Here is a 23671-nt window from a genome sequence, read left to right on the forward strand (position 1 = left end):
CACCGATTTACAGGGCATTTTAGTGACTACAACATAAAGATGTTGCGACAGAAATCTCAACACTGAAAAGAAAGGTGTAGAGATTCTTGCTGCCAATTTGTTTTTTTGTGATCCAGCACCAAAGAAAGACAGATATTTGTCCAACATTTGGGACAACTGGTTGTCTTTCTCAAGGTCATCTGTGAAGGATATAGCCGAGTGTATAAGGTACAGATACACATACAGCTGTATATCTACATTATATACTTGATTATATCTTGCACAGATGGCCTTGATGAAAACACAAGCTGGTCGAAACATCGGAAAAATATCTGTCTTTTTAGCAAACATCCAGGTAAGCAATTGACCCAAGATTCATATAAATTGCCAGAGAGGCAAGAACTAACGAAAGCTCTTCTGTACCGAGTGTCGGTTAGACATGACTTGTACTTCTCAACAACTTTGTCCCTGACTTGTTTGGAGATCTCCTTGGTCTTCATGGTGTTGTTTGGAGATCTCCTTGATCTTCATGGTGGTGTTTGGAGATCTCCTTGGTCTTCATGGGGGTGTTTGGAGATCTCCTTGGTCTTCATGGTGTTGTTTGAAGATCTCCTTGATCTTCATGGTGGTGTTTGGAGATCTCCTTGGTCTTCATGGTGGTATTTGGAGATCTCCTTGGTCTTCATGGTGTTGTTTAGAGATCTCCTTGGTCTTCATGGTATTGTTTGGAGATCTCCTTGGTCTTCATGGTGTTGTTTAGAGATCTCCTTGGTCTTCATGGTATTGTTTGGAGATCTCCTTGGTCTTCATGGTGTTGTTTAGAGATCTCCTTGGTCTTCATGGTGTTGTTTGGAGATCTCCTTGAACTTCATGGTGGTGTTTGGAGATCTCCTTGGTCTTCATGGTGGTGTTTGGAGATCTCCTTGGTCTTCATGGTGTTGTTTAGAGATCTCCTTGGTCTTCATGGTATTGTTTGGAGATCTCCTTGGTCTTCATGGTGTTGTTTAGAGATCTCCTTGGTCTTCATTGTGTTGTTTGGAGATCTCCTTGGTCTTCATGGTGTTGTTTAGAGATTTCCTTGGTCTTCATGGTATTGTTTGGAGATCTCCTTGGTCTCCATGGTGTTGTTTAGAGATCTCATTGGTTTTCATGGTGATGTTTGGTTAGTGATACCTCTTGTTAATGGTGTTGCAGTCTCTGTGGCCTTTTAGAGAAGGTAAAGTGTATATACAGAGAGACATGTAACTCTTACATTGCACACAAGGGGGACATCCCATCACTAAGTGACATGTGACATTTGAAGGTTGCATCAGAAATTTTTAGGTGCTTAATTGCAAAAGAGGTGAGTACATATGCACGTGCCAATTTTTAGTTATTTGATCCCATAAATTTAATGTATTCCTATATCTTTCTAATATCACCAACTTAGACTATTTAGTGCTAAGTCATCACACATACATTGGATTACATTTAACCACAGGTTGTAATGTAACAAAATAGGTTAAAAGCCACAGGGTGTGAATACTTTTGCAAGCCACTGTAGAACTAACAAAACTAAGTAAGCTACTTTTAGCTGTTACGTGTAAGGGGTTCTTATTCTTTTTGTCTTTAATTGTCTGGAACAGTAACTCATAAGGATCAGATGACTCGACACAACATATTATAATCTCAGATGAGAACATATTTAAAGCCTGGTATTAAGAGACTAATTGCAAGATTTAACAGAGGTTGCTCCCGGCAGGGTTACAATGTCAGGAATGCCTTGAATGTTTAATTCTGTGTATTTACTCTTCATAGCAATACAACTTATAAAACAAATGGAGCAATTATCAGATATGACATTCACGAGGAATTCATCCTTACTGTTCAATTATCAGATATAAGATCCTGAGATGATTACTCCCCCCAGAAACCTGAAAAGCCAATCAGTGGCCTTTTATTCGTGCTCTGTTAGTGCTTTGAAGGAGCACTGAGCAGACAGATAAAGAACATTCAGATATTTCACAGCGAGAAGTAAACGGCATTATTTAACAACATAAGACTAAATCCATCCTGTAAATATCTCAATTTACATTTTAAAGTCTAATGATTTTGCCTTGTAATTTAATATCCAATTAATACATTTTTGCAAAATTATTTTTATTTAGGGTACCGTCACACAATACGATTTACCTACGATCACGACCAGCGATATGACCTGGCCGTGATCGTAGGTAAATCGTAGTGTGGTCGCTGGGGAGCTGTCACACAGACAGCTCTCCAGCGACCAACGATGCCGAGGTCCCCGGGTAACCAGGGTAAACATCGGGTAACTAAGCGCAGGGCCGCGCTTAGTAACCCGATGTTTACCCTGGTTACCAGCGTAAAAAACAAACAAACAGCACATACTTACATTCTGGTGTCCGTCAGGTCCCTTGCCGTCTCTGCTTCCCGCACTCAGTAACTGCCGGCCATAAAGTGAAAGTGAAAGCACGTCACCGCTGTGCTCTGCTTTCACTTTACGGCCGGCAGTCACAGTGCTGGAAGCAGACGGCAAGGGACCTGACGGACACCAGAATGTAAGTATGTGCTGTTTTTTTTTTTAAGTTTTACGCTTGTAACCAGGGTAAACATCGGGTTACTAAGCGTGGCCCTGCGCTTAGTTACCCGATGTTTACCCTGGTTACAAGCGAACGCATCGCTAGATCGCATCGCTAGATCGGTGTCACACACACCGATCTAGCGATGACAGCGGGAGATCCAGCGACGAAAGAAAGTTCCATACGATCTGCTACGACGTACGATTCTCAGCAGGATCCCTGATCGCTGCTGCGTGTCAGACACAGCGATATCGTAACGATATCGCTGGAACGTCACGAATCGTACCGTCGTAGCGATCGAAATGGCAGTGTGTGACGGTACCCTTATTCTCCCGATTGCTTTTTTGAAGTTGAGAAAACTCAGTAGGCTGCAACGTCATGTTCTTTCTTTCCAGCTGTGCGATGAACTCTTTGCATTAGATTATAATGATTAAAAGGGTTTTGCCATAGATAACAATTATCACTATTTAGGTAATAAATTGATCTGATTGCTGGGACTTACCTGCTGGAACCCCCGTGGATCAGTAGACTAGTTGTTCTGAACCCTACTTCTTATTACTGCACAACTGCAATAAAAGGAGTTTGCGTCTCCCCCTAGTGGTGGCAGAGAGGTAGAAATATATTGTTTTTTATGACCCCTGAAGGAAATTTGAGATCATGCTGCTTCGTAGCCTTCAAAGAAATCATCTGGACCTTGTTGGTTTAAGTTCTGTCTCTCCTATGGGCTTCTGTTAGTGAGTAAAATGAGGAGCGACTGTGTACAGTGGGTGTCAGCTGTACATTACAGCTGACACTTTTCTCAAGAAATGTAATCCTTTACATACTGCTGTCAATAGTGTCAGTGGCATCTATGTGTTTGACAGAGGGAGGAAACTCCCTCTGTGCCACACCGGCATCCCTATGAAGGGATCATATGGTGCCGATGGTTGCTATGGCAGCCGCAGGTAAAACGATGACTTCCAGATATGCCATCTAAGGAAGTTTATAAGGCCCCTCATGAAACGGAGCATGAAATGATGTTTGTCAACTTGAAAATGACACTTCTAATGCACAGCAATACTGATCTAAATGTGCTACCATAGCCTGCAGCTTCCCCAGACTTGTCTCCGATCAGATGTCATTGGTCGGCAATTGCACAGGCAGCTGCCAACAGTAGATCTTGATGATTTGTCCAAGTGCAATCAGGGGCAGAACTTTCCTCAGGTAAACATTAATACGCTCACTGATAACAGCCGAGGCATTAAGTTTGGAGATTTCTGTACGTGGCGCTCATATTCTGTACTGAATCAATCGAGATGTATACAAACTTTTGTTTCCATTTTTTTTGTTATTTGCATAGCATTAAAATGTATATCCATCCTGTTATTTACATTAATCCATCACTTTTTCTTCTTTGTTTTTTAATTTTAACATTGAGGAGAGGAGCTTTTCCCAACATGTATTGTAACGTTGACATAGATAACTATTCCCTAGACAGAGGTAGAAAGTGTGTTCTTTCTGCCTCTCATGTGACAGGTATACTGTACATAGTAATATTATAGAAAACTGTAGCAGACTGTCCTTTCCTATATAGAAAGCCACTGCAGAAAACACATACAGAATATGTTTCTTTACAGTGGTTCCTTACATTGTATGGATACTGCAGCATCTATCCAGAGAGTGACAACGGTTGGGCACATACCTCCTGAGTGTATGCACCTGACATTGGGCACTAAAAGAATCCTGGGCCAAGCCTTAAAATGTTATTTTTTTCCATGCAGTAAACCCTGTAAAAATGGAAATATAAAACAGTTCCAGAATTGCACTTCATCTGTTTGGCAAATACAATGTGTCTTCCACAATATTTTCCTGCCAAATGTGCGCTCCAGAAGTCAAATAAATTGCTTTCACACATGTGAATCATGGACCTACCGTGCGACGATTCGGGCTTACCTAGGAGTGGCATAGTTAAGCCTCTAGATGATGTTCGCCAAATATCCTGAAGGTGGAGTTAGACTTGAAGTGCAGGTAGTAGCCAGTTACCACTCCTAGGCAGTCACCAGTACTACGGCTGCTAACCCCTAAGTGTCAGGTTCGCAGACACGGACATAGGCTCAGAGTCACTGACAAGACATGATTCGGATACTATTCAGACAAAATGGGTTCTGGGCCACCGGGCAGGAAGCAAACAGATTCGGAGTCACTGGCAGGACAGGTTTCAGTTATTGGAACAGTCTCCGACAGTACGGACTGTGGTGAAACGCTTCCTGAGTGGGTTGGGGAACACTCACTTGGCACGGGATTTAAGCACTCAGGCACGATTTCTCCACTTAAACAGTCTTATTCGGGTTATTAGACATCATAAACCACATGACATACAGTCTATTTCATTACATAGATCAACGGAACACATTTACCAGCGACAGTCTTTTCCAATGGCAGATCCGTGTCTGCCCGTAACCCCTTGTTACCTGGAGTTACTTTTCAGGAGCTCCAGCTCCACACACTGACTCCTGCCAGTGCTGGTTCACAGGGGAAAGCTGCCTCACTGGGATCACCGTCCTTGTGACCAGGGCACCTCAGATAGTCCAGACCCACAGTAGGAACTGAAGCTTCCCCAACACAGAAACCATCTCAGGCTCTGTAGATGCAGCCTCTCCATGCGCTTCCAGGAAGTCCAATCACAGGCACTTCCAACACACAGGCCATAAGTCCATGGTCTCACCAGGTGCTTGCAGGACTCCAGTCCATCCCAGAGCAATCCAACACCCTGACCATTCCAGGACTCACACTCTCACCAGGTGCTTGCAGGACTCTAGTCCATCCCAGGACAATCCAACACCCTGAGCATTCAGGTCCACAGTCTCTCTAGGTGCTTCCAGGACATCTCCACTCACAGGAGACTCCAACACCAACCGTCCAGATCCACGGTCTCTCAGGTGCTTCCAGGAAGACTCCACTCACAGGAGCTTCCAACACTGACCGTCCAGGACCTTGCACATGGATCAAACAGGTCCCTACACTCTGACCCATATGACCAGACCTCAGTCACATTATATGGTTGTAACCACTCCCCTAGATGGGAGTGTGTGTGGTTAGCCAGTCCTGCCCAGCTCACCAGCTAACCCTATAAGCCCGCCCTTAAAAGTAAACACAACAAACGTTTGTGGAACTATAAGTCCCAGCATAACCATATAATTTTGGGTTTACAGCGCAGAACACCTCTTTTTACATTTTTTACAATTACATTTTTCATTTTGACATCTCACTGTTTTACAAAAGTGTGAAATAGCCATGTGTTCAAAATGTTTATTATACCTCTAATGAACTTCTTGATAAGCACAGTTATAAGAATGGGATCACTTACAGGGTAGTTTCTCCTGTCTTGACACCTCAGGGCATCTGCAAATACAAACCAGCGTCCAAAATCTATCCCAGCCAAATTTGCATTTTAAAAGTCAAATAAAAGTTAAAGTAGTTTCTGAACATATATGAGGTGTTGCTGAGGTAACAAGAAATTGTGAATGGTCTATTTTCTGTAATTACTCTTGTGAAAATAAGAAATTTGGGGTTAAGTTAACATTTTAGTGGAAAAAAAATATCTTTCATTTTTACATTTCTCTTTGGCCTAATTCCTGTGATTAACCTAAAGAGTTAACAAAATTCCTAAATGTGGGTTTGAATACTCCCAGGTGTGCATTTTGGGGGTCTATTTTGGAGTTTTCTGGCAATTAGTGAAGTGTTTCCTAAAAAATAGGCTTTGTAAATTTTCATGAAAATTAGAAAATTTGCTGCTAAACATTTAAGTCTCCTAATATCTTAACAAACATAAAAGGACATTTTAAAAATGAGACAATTGTAAAGTAGACAAAGATAAATAATATTTAATAACTATTTTGTGTAGTATGATTAGTTTTTAAAGGCATGGAATTAAAAGTCTGAAAATTGATAATATTCAAAAGTTTTATCAAAATTAGCAGATATTTTCACCTTCAACACAAATTACAATGTGTCACAAGTAGTGTGGAGCGATACCTTCCGATATCCAAAAGCATCGGTATCGGATTGGATCGGCCGATATTCAAAAAATATCGGATATCGCAGACACCGATACCCAATACCAATGCAAGTCAATGGGACCAAAATATCGGAATTAAAATAAACCCTTTCTTTCCTTGTAGGTTAATTCTATATGAAGGAAAACAACTAAGAATAATGTATGAACAATCAAGAAAGAGAGGAGGGGGAAGAGGGAAGGGTTGGCGCTTGACACGCCGAGACATGCATCTGTAAGCCGTTGCAAATGAATGTAGCTGGTGGGTGCCGTACCTGCTGGTGATTTCAGCTGAAGTAGAAGATAGGAAAAGGGAATTTCCAGCACGTCCATCCAGTGTAAGTAAAATATCCAAAATTAGAACATTTTAAAAAACAATATTAAAAAAGAGAGAGAGAGACCCTCTCTGCCTGACGCTTTTCTGGCGCACCACAGCGCCCTTAGTCATAGTCAAAGTTCCTATGACTAAGGGTGCCATAGTGCGCCAGAAACGCGTCAGGCAGAGAGGGTCTCTCTCTCTCTCTTTTTTAATATTGTTTTTTAAAATGTTCTAATACATTTTGGATATTTTACTTACACTGGATGGACGTGCTGGAAATTCCCTTTTCCTTTCTTCTAAGAATAATATAGGATGTATTGGGGGAGGTGGAGGAGACGTTAACCCCTTAAGCCCCGAGGGTGGTTTGCACGTTAATGACCGGGCCAATTTTTACAATTCTGACCACTGTCCCTTTATGAGGTTATAACTCTGGAACGCTTCAACGGATCTTGGCATTTCTGACATTGTTTTCTCGTGACATATTGTACTTCATTTTAGTGGTAACATTTATTTGATATAACTTGCGTTTATTTGTGAAAAAAACGGAAATTTGGCGAAAATTTAGAAAATTTCGCAATTTTCCAACTTTAAATTTTTATGCCCTTAAATCACAGGGATATGTCACCAAAATACTTAATAAGTAACATTTCCCACATGTCTACTTTACATCAGCACAATCTTGGAACCAAAATTTTTTTTTGTTAGGGAGTTATAAGGGTTAAAAGTTGACCAGCAATTTCTCATTTTTACACCATTTTTTTTTAGGGACCACATCTCATTTGAAGTCATTTTGAGGGGTCTAAATGATAGAAAATACCCAAGTGTGACACCATTCTAAAAACTGCACCCCTCAAGTTGCTCAAAACCACATTCAAGAAGTTTATTAACCCTTCAGGGGTTTCACAGGAATTTTTGGAATGTTTAAATAAAAACGAATATTTAACTTTTTTTCACACAAAATTTATTTAAGCTCCAATTTGCTTTATTTTACTAAGGGTAACAGGATAAAATGGATGCCAAACGTTGTTGTACAATCTGTACTGAGTACGCTGATACCCCATATGTGGGGGTAAACCACTGTTTGGGCGCATGGCAGAGCTTGGAAGGAAAGGAGCGCCATTAGACTTTTCAATGCAAAATTGACAGGAATTGAGATGGGACGCCATGTTGCGTTTGGAGAGCCCCTCATGTGCCTAAACATTGAAACCCCCCACAAGTGACACCATTTTGGAAAGTAGACACCCTAAGGAACTTATCTAGATGTGTGGTGACCACTTTGACCGACCAATTGCTTCACAGAAGTTTATAATGCAGAGCCGTAAAATTAAAAATCATATTTTTTCACAAAAATGATCTTTTCGCCCCCAATTTTTTATTTTCCCAAGAGTAAGAGAAGAAATTGGACCTCAAAAATTGTTGTCCAATTTGTCCTGAGTACGCTGATACCCCATATATGGGTGTAAACCATTGTTTGGGCGTATGGCAGAGCTCGGAAGGGAAGGAGCGCCATTTTACTTTTCAATGCAAAATTGACTGGAATTGAGATGGGATGCCATGTTGCGTTTGGAGAGCCCCTGATGTGCCTAAACATTGAAATCCCCACAAGTGACACCATTTTGGAAAGTAGACCCCTTAAGGAACTTATCTAGAGGTGTGGTGAGCACTTTGACCCAACAAGTGCTTCACAGAAGTTTATAATGCAGAGCCGTAAAAATAAAAAATCATATTTTTTCACAAAAATGATCTTTTCGCCACCAATTTTTTATTTTCCCAAGGGTAAGAGAAGAAATTATACCACAATAGTTGTTGTGCAATTTGTCCTGAGTGCGACGATACCCCATATGTGGGGGTAAACCACTGTTTGGGCGCATGGCAGAGCTCGGAAGGAAAGGAGCGCCATTTGACTTTTCAATGCAAAATTGACTGGAATTGAGATGGGACGCCATGTTGCGTTTGGAGAGCCCCTGATGTGCCTAACCATTGGAACCCCTCACAAGTGACCCCATTTTGAAAAGTAGACCTCTTAAGGAACTTATCTAGATGTGTGGTGAGTACTTTGACCCAACAAGTGCTTCACAGAAGTTTATAATGCAGAGCCGTAAAAATAAAAAATCTTATTTTTTCACAAAAATGATCTTTTCGCCCCCAATTTTTTATTTTCCCAAGGGTAAGAGAAGAAATTAGACCACAAAAGTTGTTGTGTAATTTGTCCTGAGTGCGATGATACCCCATATGTGGGGGTAAACCACTTTTTGGGCACATAGCAGAGCTCGGAAGGGAAGGAGCGCCATTTGACTTTTCAATGCAAAATTGACTGGAATTAAGATGGGACGCCATGTTGGTTTGGAGAGCCCCTGATGTGCCTAAACATTAAAACCCCCCACAAGTGACACCATTTTGGAAACTAGACCCCCTAAGGAACTTATCTAGATGTGTTTTGAGAGCTTTGAACCCCCAAGTGTTTCACTACAGTTTATAACGCAGAGCCGTTAAAATAATTTTTTTTTTTTTCGCAAAAATTATTTTTTAGCCCCCAGTTTTGTATTTTCACAAGGGTAACAGAATAAATTGGACCCCAAAAGTTGTTGTCCAATTTGTCCTGAGTACGCTGATACCCAATATGTGGGGGGAACCACTGTTTGGGCGCATGGCAGAGCTCGGAAGGGAAGGAGCGCCATTTGGAATGCAGACTTAGATGGATTGGTCTGCAGGAGTCACGTTGCATTTGCAGAGCCCCTGATGTACCCAAACAGTACAAACCCCTCACAAGTGACCCCATATTAGAAACTAGACCTCCCAAGGAACTTATCTAGATGTGTTGTGAGACCTTTGAACCCCTAAGTGTTTCACTACAGTTTATAACGCAGAGCCGTGAAAATAAAAATTCTTTTTTTTTTTCACAAAAATGATTTTTTAGCCCCCAGCTTTGTATTTTTACAAGGGTAACAGAATAAATTGGACCCCAAAAGTTGTTGTCCAATTTGTTCTGAGTACGCTGATACCCAATATGTGGGGGGGACCACTGTTTGGGCGCATGGCAGAGCTCGGAAGGGAAGGAGCGCCATTTGGAATGCAGACTTAGATGGATTGGTCTGCAGGAGTCACGTTGCATTTGCAGAGCCCCTGATGTACCCAAACAGTACAAACCCGCCACAAGTGACCCCATATTAGAAACTAGACCTCCCAAGGAACTTATCTAGATGTGTTGTGAGAACTTTGAACCCCTAAGTGTTTCACTACAGTTTATAACGCAGAGCCGTGAAAATAAAAATTCTTTTTTTTTTCACAAAAATGATTTTTTAGCCCCCAGCTTTGTATTTTTACAAGGGTAACAGAATAAATTGGACGCCAAAAGTTGTTGTCCAATTTGTCCTGAGTACGCTGATACCCAATATGTGGGGGGGACCACTGTTTGGGCGCATGGCAGAGCTCGGAAGGGAAGGAGCGCCATTTGGAGTGCAGACTTAGATGGATTGGTCTGCAGGCGTCACGTTGCATTTGCAGAGCCCCTGATGTACCCAAACAGTACAAACCCCCCACAAGTGACCTCATATTGGAAACTAGACCTCCCACGGAACTTATCTAGATGTGTTGTGAAAACTTTGAACCCCCAAGTGTTTCACTACAGTTTACAACGCAGAGTCGTGAAAATAAAAAATCCTTTTTTTTTCCCACAAAAATGATTTTTAGCCCCCCAAATTTTTATTTTCCCAAGGATAACAAGAGAACTTGGACCCAAAAAGTTGTTGTCCAATTTGTCTCGAGTACGATGATACCCCATATGTTGGGGTAAACCCCAGTTTGGGCGCACGGGAGAGCTCGGAAGTGAAGGAGCACTGTTTTACTTATTCAATGCAGAATTGGCTGGAATTGAGATCGGATGCCATGTCACGTTTGGAGAGCCCCTGATGTGCCTGAAAAGTGGAAACTCCCCAATTATAACTGAAACCCTAATCCAAACGCACCCCTAACCCTAATCCCAACTGTAACCCTAACCACACACCTAACCCCGACACACCCCTAATTCTAATCCCAACCCTAATCCCAACCGTAAATGTAATCCAAACCCTAACCCTAGCCCTAACCCTAGCCCTAACCCTAGCCCTAACCCTAACCCTAGCCCTAACCCTAGCCCTAACCCTAATGGGAAAATGGAAATAAATACATTTTTTTAAATTTTATTATTTTTCCCTAAGGCTAGGTTCACATTGCGTTAGGGAAATCCGTTTAGCGCTAGCGGATTGCGCTAACGCAATGTCTTTTTAGGTGTCGTGTTTAGTGGTCGCGTTAACGTCCCCGCTCTGGAAGATCGGGGATCAGACCTCGGGCGCACCGCGGACGCTGCAAGCAGCGTCCGAGGCGCGCCACAAAAGAACGGCACCTTGCTAGCGCGAGCCGAAAATGGCACGCTCTAGCGATGCGCTACACCCGAAAATCACATTGCTGTCAATGGGTGTGCTAACGGACCCGTTGCACGGCGTTAATTGTGACATTTTCGCCGTGCAACGCTGTCCGTTAGCGTAAACCCATTAACGCAATGTGAACCTAGCCTAACTAAGGGGGTGATGAAGGGGGGTTTGATTTACTTTTATAGCGTTTTTTATATCGGATTTTTATGATTGGCAGCCGTCACACACTAAAAGACGCTTTTTATAGCAAAAAAGTTTTTGCGTCTCCACATTTTGAGACCTATAATTTTTCCATATTTTGGTCCACAGAGTCATGTGAGGTCTTGTTTTTTGCGGGACGAGTTGACGTTTTTATCGGTTACATTTTCGGACACGTGACAGTTTTTGATCGCTTTTTATTCCGATTTTTTGTGAGGCAGAATGACCAAAAACCAGCTATTCATGAATTTCTTTTGGGGGAGGCGTTTATACCGTTCCGCGTTTGGTAAAATTGATGAAGCAGTTTTATTCTTCGGGTCAGTACGATTACAGCGATACCTCATTTATATCATTTTTTTTATGTTTTGGCGCTTTTATACGATAAAAGCTATTTTATAGAAAAAATAATTATTTTGGCATCGCTTTATTCTGAGGACTATAACTTTTTTATTTTTTTGGTTATGATGCTATATGGCAGCTCGTTTTTTGCGGGATAAGATGACGTTTTCAGCGGTACCATGGTTATTTATATTTGTCTTTTTGATCGCGTGTTATTCCACTTTTTGTTCAGCGTTATGATAATAAAGCGTTGTTTTTTGGCTCGTTTTCTTTTTTTTTTTTCTTACGGTGTTCACTGAAGGGGTTAACTAGTGGAACAGTTTTATAGGTCGGGTCGTTACGGACGCGGCGATACTAAATATGTGTACTTTTATTGTTTTTTTGGTTTTTTTTAGATAAAGAAATGTATTTATGGGAATAATATTTTTTTTTTTTCTTCTTTATTTAGGATTTTTTTTTTTTTTTTTTTTACACGTGTGGAAATTTTTTTTATTACTTTTTCACTTTGTCCCAGGGGGGGACATCACAGATCACCGATCTGACAGTGTGCACAGCAGATCGGTGATCTTACATACAGCTGGGCAGGATTAGAGCTGCAGCTGCAGCCTGATCCTGACCCGGAAGTGCTCCCTGCAGGACCCGGATGCAGCCCCGCGGCCATTTTGGATCCGGGGACTGCAGGGAGAAGACGCTCAGTACACGGTGAGTACATCACCGTGTACCGATCGTCTCAGGGAAGCACGCAGGGAGCCCCCTCCCTGCGCGATGCTTCCCTGCACCGCTGGCACACCGCGATCATCTTTGATCGCGGTGTGCCGGGGGTTAATGTGCCGGGAGCGGTCCGTGACCGCTCCTGGCACATAGTGCCAGATGTCAGCTGCGATAGGCAGCTGACACCCGGCCGCGATCGGCCGCGCTCCCCCCGTGAGCGCGGCCGATCGCATATGACGTACTATCCCGTCACTGGGAATTAAGTCCCAGGTCACCTGGATGGGATAGTACGCCATATGGGATTAAGGGGTTAAAGGCATAGAGGTTTAGGCCAATCAAATGGAATAGCAGGAATTAATTTTTTTTTAAGACGTTCGGAGTTACAAAGCTATTGACTATGTTACGATTTTTTATATTTAGTCAGATATTTATGTTTCACTACTTCCATGCTGTTCACCTTCTTTTTAACTTCTCCCACATTTTCTTCTTCATCATCCTCAGCAGCATCATCTTTTCCATCAACTTCTCCTTCACCTTATTCATCTTCTTCTTCTTCACCTTCTTCGTATTATTTTTTTTTATATATATTTAGGGTTGAGCGACGTTTAGTTTTATAGGATCGGGTCGGGTTTCACGAAACCCGACTTTTTGAAAAGTCGGGTCGAGTGAAATCGGCCGATCCTATAAAAAAGTCGGGGTCGGGGTCGGCCGAAACTCGAAACCCAATGCAGTGCATTGGGTTTCCATGGTTCCCAGGGTCTGAAGGAGCGGAAACTCTCCTTCAGGCCCTGCGATCCATATTTTAGTGTAAAATAAAGAATTAAAATAAAAAATATCGCAATACTTACCCTCTGACACGCCCTGGTACTAACCGGGAACCTTCCTTCCTTAGAATCAGCCTTCCAGGACCTTGCGGTGACGTCGCGGTGACGTCGCGGCTTGTGATTGGTCGCGCGGCCGCCCATGTGACCGCTCGCGCGACCAATCAGAAGCCGTGACGTCACCGCGACGTCACCGAAGGTCCTGCAAGCGCTGATTCTTAGGAAGGAAGGTTGCCGGAAAGAAGCAGGGCGCGTCCGAGGGTGAGTATATTCCTATTAGGTATATACTCACCCTCGGACGCGCCCTGCTTCTTTCCGACAGCCTTCCTTCCTAAGAATCAGCGCTTGAAGGACCTTCGGTAACGTCACGGCTTCTGATTGGTCGCGCGAGCGGTCACATGGGCGGTCGCGCGACCAATCACAAGCCGCGACATCACCGCAACGTCACCGCAAGGTCCTGGAAGGCTGATTCTAAGGAAGGAAGGTTCCCGGTTAGTACCAGGGCGCGTCAGAGGGTAAGTATTGCGATATTTTTTATTTTAATTCTTTATTTTACACTTAAATCTGAATTCCGATACCAATTCCCGATATCTTAAACATATCGGGAATCGGTATCGGAATTCCGATTCCAGATTCAAAAGATCGCCGACTTCATGGCCGACCCCACACAGGGGTCGGGTCGGGTTTCATGAAACCCGACCTTGCCAAAAGTCGGCGACTTTTGAAAATTTTCGACCCGTTTCGCTCAACCCTATATATATTCATATTCTTTTTATTCAACTATTATTCTTCTTCATAATCAACTTATTCATCTTCTTCATATTCTTCTTCTTCATCATATTTATATTTGTGATAGCCAGGCCTTCCTGTAGTTGTTATCTATAAAAGTTTGAAGATTAAGGTACTGTCACACTAGACGATATCGCTAGCGATCCGTGACGTTGCAGCGTCCTCGCTAGCGATATCGTCCAGTGTGACAGGCAGGAGCGATCAGGCCCCTGCTGGGAGATCGCTGGTCGGGGAAGAAAGTCCAGAACTTTATTTCGTCGCTGGACTCCCCGTAGACATCGCTGAATCGGCGTGTGTGACACCGATTCAGCGATGTCTTCACTGGTAACCAGGGTAAACATCGGGTAACTAAGCGCAGGGCCGCGCTTAGTAACCCGCTGTTTACCCTGGTTTCCAGCGTAAAAAAACAAACAGTACATACTTACATTCAGCTGTCTGTCCCTTGCTGTCTGGTTCCTGCCTTGACTGCTGGCCGTAGTGAAAGCAGAGCACAGCCACAGCAGTGAGTCACCGCTGTGTGACTCACCGCTGTGCTGTGCTTTCACTTTCACTTTGCGGCCAGCAGTCAGTGCAGGGACCAGACGGCAAGGGACAGACAGCTGAATGTAAGTATGTACTGTTTGTTTTTTTACGCTGGTAACCAGGGTAAACATCGGGTTACTAAGCGCGGCCCTGCGCTTAGTTACCCGATGTTTACCCTGGTTACTGGGGACCTCGGGATCGTTGGTCGCTGGAGAGCGGTCTGTGTGACAGCTCTCCAGCGACCAAACAGCGACGCTGCAGCGATCCGGATCGTTGTCGGTATCGCTGCAGCGTCGCTAAGTGTGACGGTACCTTTACACCTTCTGTTCTGCCTGTCACAAAAGATTTACAACAGGATTTGTCAGCATTCAGTTTGGCTTGCAGCAGCAGGATTTTCCAGGGGCACCACGAGGAGGAACGGACTCACCCCCATACACTGCTTAGTCTTCTTCTGCTTATAATTCAGATAATATCTTTTGCTCTGATTTTTAGTCTGATGCTTAATGTTCTTCTGCTTTTTGTTCAGTAGCTTCTTGTTCTTCTGCTTCTCGGTCTTCAGGGTCGTCATCTTTAGGGTCTTGAACTTGGAAATGTAGCAGAAGGTACAAGAGCAAAAGACCCTGCCGAGAACCAGCCGACTGTACTAGAACCAGGATAGGGAGCAGAAGGTACAAGAGCAAAAGACACTGCTGAGAACCAGCTGACGGTACTGGAACCCAGATGGCTAGTCGAAGGTACAAGAGCCAATGAAACAACAGAGGACCAGCTGATGTTACTGGAACCCAGTTACTAAGCAGGAGGTACCCATGCCAGAAAGCACTACGAAGGACCACCTGACGCTGGTGGAACTCGGACACCCAGAAGGAGGCACCTAAGCCAAAGGCTCTGCCCAGAACCAGATGACGGTACTGGAACCAGGATGGGCAGGAGGGACTACCCATGACAAAGACACTTCTGAGCAGCAACTGGCGGTGTTGGAGCCCAGGGAATCTAGGAGAAGCAGAGTATAGGCTGAGGCCTAATTGGAGCAAGTTGCAAGGGAACCTTTAACCCCCAAAGGTGTTTGCAACTAAAAGAGCCTCCTTGTGCGGCACTAATGCTGCACAAGGAAAAGGTGCCTCTTTTCATTATGCTCCTTGTACATGCTGAAGTTAACACTTATAAAATGTGTCCCCTCATACCCTGAATCCGTCCCGGAGGCGGGACTTTCCTTCTAAAAGAGACGCAGCACAGCTGTCATTCACACCCCCTTGGTGCCGTGCGCCGCCTCCTCAGCATTGTTTGAATCTGTCCCGTAGCCTGCGCTGTTATGTTCTCCCTTGGCCATGCGCAGTTAGCGATGCCCGTCTTCAGACATCATTTGTTGTCAGGCTGGCTGCACCTGTGCGACTGCCCTGCCAGAGATCTTGGTGTCCGAGTTCCACCAATGTCAGGTGGTCCTTGGTAGTGCTTTCTGGCATGGGTACCTCCTGCTTAGTAACCGTGGTTGTCAACTTCAACATGTACAAGGAGCATAAGTAAAAGAGCCACCTTTTCCTTGTGCAGCATTACTGCTGCACAAGGTGACTCTTTTAGTAACAAACGCCTGGGGGGTACAGGTTGCCTTAAATTTCAGATGTAGTGTCAGCGTGGAGGTAGCAGGACACATTGCCAGATACACAGCTGGGGATCAGCTGACGTTACTGAAACCCAATAACACTGGGTCATGTGTTTTGACTGTGCAGACGGCCCTTTTGAGCAGCAACTGGCGGTGTTGGAGCCCAGGGATTACAGTTCAGGTGGTAGAAACATGAACGCAACAGGAGACCTGGATACTGTAGCCAACCAATTTTTTTAATCTGGAAGAGGAGTTGCAAATTCCTGCGAGATCCAGGCCTTGTTCATTTTCAGAAAAGTAAGCCGGTCAACGTTATCGGAGGATAGTCACATGCGACGGTCTGTTAGTACACCACCTGTAGCACTAAAGACGCGTTCTGATAATACACTAGCAGCAGGGCAAGCCAGCACCTACAATGCATACTGGCTAAGCTCTGGCCATGTAACCAGCTTAGAGACCCAAAACTTGAAGAGGGAAGAGCCGTCTGGAGTACACTGAAAGGGCAAGCCATGTAGTCTGTCACCATCTGACGGAAACATTGCCTCTTGCTGACTGGAGCCATCTGTGATGGTGTAGACATTTGTGGCGGGCACACAAAAGTTTGCCACAGTTGGGCCATACTGGTCTTGCCTTGTGCTGAGGCACTGCTTCTGCTCCCTGATTGTGCTGACCTTCCTCCACTGCCTCGAAGCATTGAGCTGCTTTGTAAAGCACTAGCAGCACTGCTCTCAGTTGGACAGGAGTGTTATGATCTGGTGGCCTTGGAGCAGCATGAGACGTACTCTGGAGAAGGTGGCACCTGTACTGACCGCAAATCCTGAACCTAGCAGCGCAACTAGAAGTAGCCGTTGGGGGTACCTAACACTCCCTAGACCCCTCGACACAGCCTAAGAAACTAACTACCCCTAAAGACAGAAACAGGAAACCTATCTTGCCTCAGAGAAAATCCCCAAAGGACAGACAGTCCCCCACAAATATTGACTGTGAGAGAAGAGGGAAAAAACACACGCATACATGAAATCAGGATTTAGCATAGGAGGCCATACTAGCTAAATAGAAAGAATAGAACAGAGTACTATGTGGTCAGTATTAAAACACTAGAAAATATCCACCACAGAAAATACAAAACACCACATCTGACTAAAGACATGGAGGGTATATCTGCATCTCCAGAGACACAGCAAGGCTGCAAAAAATACTTCACAGACAAAGCTGGACAAGACAAAACATGGAAATGCACAGAACTATAAGGTCCACAGCAGGTGGACAGCAAAAACAAAGCCAGGACTTATCTTAGAAGAAAAGCACAGCGAACAGGAGAGACCAGAAGGGATGTGAATCCTCCAAAAACAATGGACAACTGGCAGGGACTGCAAAGCTATATACCCCAGTCAGTTTTGCAATTAGTAGATACACCTGTCCAATCCTGCTGTCCAGGCACAACTGCATTACCCTCTACAACCACCGGAGGGAGCCCAAAGGCTGAATTCACAACACAGGAGAAGATGATAGAATGCACCAGTGTGTCTTGGTACTCCCGCATTTTACGCTCCCGGTTCAACGGTGTTATGAGGCTTTGTAAGTTGTCCCGGTAGCGTGGATCTAGGAGGGTGTACACCCAATAATCAGCCGTATTGAGAATGTGGGCGATGCGGCTGTTGTTTCTCAGGCACTACAGCATGAAATCAACCATGTGCTGCAGACTGCCAACTGGCCAAGAAATGCTGTCCCCTGCTTGAGGCGTGATCTCTGCCTGCTCTGCATCACCCCACCCTCGCTCTACACACTGACTACTTGAGAACTGTGTAGCTCCCTCCTCTGGACCGATGTCTTCCTCCTCCATTGACTCCTCCTCATCCTCCTCACAAAGTGTCCTCTGCCTAGGCCTTTGTGAGGAACCACGTTGCGCTGACTGTCCAGAAGCAGATGGAATTGGTGACTCCTCATCCTCCACCTCTTCCACAACATCATCCCTTAGCGCTTGCAGTGTTCTTTCAAGCAGGCAGATAAGGGGGACAGTCATGCTGACTAGTGCATCATCTGCACTCGCCATCCACGTGGAATCATCGAAGGCATGAAAAACCTGGCAGACGTCCTTCATAGTGGCCCACTCAGTGGTTGTGAAGACTGAACGGCGCGCAGTGCGACTTCTTTGCACTTGATGCAGCTGGTACTCCATTACTGCTTGCTGCTGCTCACACAACCACTCCAACATATGTAACATGGAATTCCACCTGGTGGGTAGGTCACATATGATGCAATGTTCCGGAAGGCGGAATCGGCGCTGCAGAACTGCAATGCGCGATCTTGCCATGCAGGGACGCCGCAAGTGAGCACACTCTAGGCGGACCTTGTGCAGCAGTGCATCAAGATCCGGATAGTCCCTCAAAAAACTCTGCATGACCAAGTTGAGCACATGTGCCAGACATGGCATGTGAGTGAGGTTGCCTAGGGCCAGAGCTGCCACCAGATTTCGGCCATTGTCACACACTACCATGCCTGGCTGGAGATTTGCTGGCACAAACCACACGTCACTCTCCTGCTTGATGGCATTCCAGAGCTCTTGCGCTGTGTGGCTTCGATTCCCCAAAGAAATTAATTTCAATCCGGCCTGTTGACGTTTGGCCACGGCTGTGCTCATATCGGTCGTAACAGGTAAACGTTCACGGGTCCATGTGGAGGTGGACTGTGACGGCTCCTGCAGCAATGATTCTGAGGAACTTGAGTATGAGGAGGAGTCAATGTGTAAAGACTGGATTCCTGCAATCCTTGGAGTTGGCAGAACACGTCCTGCGCCACTTGCACGATCTGTACCCGGCTCCACAACATTAACCCAATGGGCAATGAGGCCCTGTCCATGGTGACTTGTCCACGCATCGGTGGTGAGGTGGACCTTGCTACTGACGGCGTTCAGTAGTACGTGTTTTAAGTGTCCCTCCACATGCTTTTGCAGGGCAGGGATGGCTTGCCTGCTGAAATAAAAGCAGCTGGGCACATTGTATTGTGGGAATGCCATCAAGTTACGGAAGGTGTCAGTCTCCACCAGCCTGAATGACAGCATTTCAAGGGACAGTAGTTTTGCTATGCCAGCATTCAGAGCCTGTCCTCTGGGGTGGTTTGCCGAGAATCGCTGCCTTTTCTCCCATGCCTGTGCTACCGATGGCTGTAGACTGGGCTGGGAGTGTGAGGATGACTGGGAAGGTGGTGTTGGGGGTGGAATTGCACTGGGTCTCTGGACAACAGTGCCAGAGGTTCTTCCATGGCGATCCTGTGAGGAAGCCGAACCAGCTGTGTGTGAGCTGGAGGAAGAGGCAACAACAAGAGCTGAAGAGGTGGTAGGTGCCGCTGTAGGTTGGCCTAGATCATATTTATATACAGGAAAGAAAAGGCTATATCTCAGGAACGGAGAGGAGCAGAAACAAAAAAAAACATTGCCATATTATGGATAACAGCAGCATTTACACCTGGTAAAAAAATACTGATAACAAGTGACAGGTCCTCTTAAAGAACTGCAGATGTGATTCCGAATCTTCAACCACTTCACCCGCTGATTGCTGAAAACAAGAACTGATCAACGACTTTACCAGTGGCTTCAACAAACCAAAGGTTACTGATGAGTTTAGCTAGACTTTGAGGTGTATATGAGCAAATTTTAGGAGTTGGTCACTTAGACACATTGTTTTTAGGCCATAAAAGTGGAGGCACCTTAACCCCTTAATCCCATTGGATGTACTATCCCATCAAGGTGACCTGGGACTTAATTCCCAGTGATGGGACAGTACTTCCAGTGCGATCAGCTGCGCTCACGGGAGGAGCGCGGCCGATCGTGGCCGGGTGTCAGCTGACTATCGTAGCTGACATCCGGCACTATGTGCCAGGAGCAGTCACAGACCGCCCCCGGCACATTAACCCCTGACACACTGCCATCAAACATGATCGCAGTGTTCCAGCGGTATAGGGAAGCATCGCGCAGGGAGTGGGCTCCCTGCGGGCTTCCCTGAGACCCTTGGAGCAACGCGATGTGATCGCGTTGCTCCGAGGGTTTCCTACCTTCTTCTACCTGCTGGCCCCGAATCCAAAATGGCCATGGGGCTGCATCCGAGTCCTGCAGGGAGGTGGCTTACCAGCGCCTGCTCAGAGTAGGCACCGGGAAGCCTCCCTGCTGTGCATGTCAGATCGCTGATCTGACACAGTGCACAGCAAAGTGTCAGCTCAGCGATCTGTCACTTTACTTTGATGTCCCCCCCTGGGGCAAAGTGAAAAAAAAAATATTTATATGTGTAAAAAAAAAAAAATCCTAAATAAATAATAGAAAAAAAAGTACACATATTTAGTATTGCTCCGTCCGTAACGACCCGACCTATAAAACTGTCCCACTAGTTAACCCTTTCAGTGAACACTGTAAGAAAAAAAAAAACGAGGCAAAAAACAAAGCTTTATTATCATACCGCCGAACAAATAGTGGAATAGCACGCGATCAAAAAAACGGATATAAATAACCATGGTACTGCTGAAAATGTCATCTTGTCCCACAAAAAATGAGCCGCCATACAGCATCATCAGCGAAAAAATAAAAAAGTTATAGTCCTCAGAATAAAGCGATACAAAAATAATTATTTTTTCTATAAAATAGTTTTTATCATATCAAAGCGCCAAAACATAAAAAAATTAAAATGAGGTTTCGCTGTAATCATACTGACCCGAAGAATGAAAATGCTTTATCCATTTTACCAAACGCAGAACGGTATAAGCGCTCCCCCAAAAGAAATTCATCAATAGCTGTTTTTTGGTCATACTGCCTCACAAAAATCGGAATAAAAAGCGATCAAAAAATGTCACGTGCCCGTAAATGCTACCAATAAAAACGTCAACTCATCCCGCTATAAACAAGACCTCACTTGACTCTGTGGACCAAAATATGGAAAAATTATAGCTCTCAAAATGTGGTAACGCCAAAAAATATTTTTTTGCACTAAAAAGAGTCTTTTAGTGTGTGACAGCTGCCAATCATAAAAATCAGCTAAAAAAGCTATAAAAGTAAATCAACCTCCCCCCCCTTCATCACCCTCTTAGTTAGGGAAAAATAAAAAAAATAAAAAAATGTATTTTTTCCATTTTCCCATTAAGGTTAGGGCTAGGGTTAGGGTTAGTGCTAGGGTTAGGGCTAGGGTTAGGGTTAGGGCTAGGGTTAGGGCTAGGGTTAGGGCTAGGGTTTGGATTACATTTACGGTTGGGATTAGGGTTAGGGGTGTGTCAGGGTTAGGGGTGTGGTTAGGGTTATGGTTGGGATTAGGGTTAGGGGTGTGTTGGAGTTGGGGTTAGGGGTGTGGTTGGGATTAGGGTTAGGGGTGTGTTTGGGTTAGGGCTTCAGTTAGAATTGGGGGTTTCCAGTGTTTAGGCACATCAGGGCTCTCCAAACACGACATGGTGTCCGATCTCAATTCCAGCCAATTCTGCGTTGAAAAAGTAAAACAGTGCTCCTTCCCTTCCAAGCTCTCCCGTGCACCCAAACAGGGGATTACACCAACATGGGGTATCAGAGTACTCAGGACAAATTGGACAACAACTTCTGGGGTCCAATTTCTCTTGTTAACCTTGGGAAAATAAAAATTTGGGGGGCTAAAAAAACATTTTTGTAGGAAAAAATGATTTTTTATTTTCACGGCTCTGTGTTATAAACTGTAGTGAAATACTTGGGGGTTCAAAGTTCTCACAACACATCTAGATAAGTTAGTTTGAGGGTCTAGGTTCCAATATGGGGTCACTTGTGGGGGGTCTACTTTCCAAAATGGTGTCACTTGTGGGGGGTTTCAATGTTTAGGCACATCAGGGACTCTCCAAATGCAACATGGTGTCCCATCTAAATTCCAGCCAATTTTTCACTGAAAAGTCAAATGGCGCTCCTTCCGTTCCGAGCTCTGCCATGCACCCAAACAGTGGTTTACCCCCACATATGGGGTATCAGCGTACTCAGGACAAATTGCACAACAACTTTTGGGGTACAATTTCTTCTAGCACCCTTGGGAAAATAAAAAATTGCGGGCGAAAATTCATTTTTGTGAAAAAAAATTAAATGTTCATTTTTTTAAACATTCCAAAAATTCCTGTGAAGCACCAGAAAGGTTAATAAACTTCTTGAATGTGGTTTTGAGCACCTTGAGGGGTGCAGTTTTTAGATTGGTGTCACACTTGGTTATTTTCTATCATATAGACCCCTCAAAATGTCTTCAAATGTGATGTGGTCCCTAAAACAAATGGTGTTGTAAAAATGAGAAATTGCTGGTCAATTTTAATCCTTATAACTCCCTAACAAAAAAAAAATTGTTTCCAAAATTGTGCCGATCTAAAGTAGACTTGGGGGAAATGTTACTTATTAAGTATTTTGTGTGACATATCTCTGTAATTTAAGGGCATTAAAATTCAAAGTGGGAAAATTGCAAAATTTTCAAAATTTTTGCCAAATTTCCATTTTTTCACAAATAAACGCAGGTAATATCAAAGAAATTTTACAACTAACATGAAGTACAATATGTTTCGAGAAACAAATGTCAGAATCACTGGGATCTGTTGAAGCGTTCCAGAGTTATAACCTCATAAAGGGACAGTGTTCAGAAATGTAAAAATTGGCCCGGTCATTAACGTGCAAACCACCCTCGGGGCTTAAGGGGTTAAACTATTACAATCATCTTACCCTAGTTTTGCCAGCGGAGGCCCTGTGTAGTCCATGTAGGTGTAAGCAGTGGATACCGAAGGTCTTTACGTCCATAGGACACAAGGTGGTGACATAGTGAAATCCCTTGAATGCCACTATCTTAGGTCCTGTGGACGTGGACATCACCGGTCACCAGTGATTTTATACTCTAATCATGGGCAGAAGGGAACATCAATTCCAGAGCTGTGATAAACCATAAAAACTGCCACCAATTTATAGCCAGTCAGAATTTTTCCACAAACTGAAGAACCCCCTTCAAGCTGTATTACTCAGTATCGTTACAGGATGGTGCAATTAAATATTAAGTTAGGCGTTAGCTCCATGCAATACCCTACATTATGATATTCATGCCTTGAACTCTTATATTACATTAAAGATGGTATGTGACAGCACTTATTCGATGACATATTGCTCAAATTTACAATTCCGACTGCGCTGCCAGTGTACATCAAGTGAAAACTACTGAGGCGTCTTGACATGTACCCTCTGGGATCTGTTTAAAAAGGTACCAGCACTCGAATGAGCAAAGAACTCAGGAAGTGCATTAAAATGGAGCAATGCCTACGTTTTTGTCAACATGAAAAATCCATCATTGTGGAAATCCCTACGGACAGCGAAAACTCATAGTAAGTACGTGGCAAAAGAAAACCCACAGAGAAAAGG

The sequence above is a fragment of the Ranitomeya imitator genome, chromosome 10 (genome assembly GCF_032444005.1).
Source record: "Ranitomeya imitator isolate aRanImi1 chromosome 10, aRanImi1.pri, whole genome shotgun sequence".
Classification (NCBI taxonomy): domain Eukaryota; kingdom Metazoa; phylum Chordata; class Amphibia; order Anura; family Dendrobatidae; genus Ranitomeya; species Ranitomeya imitator.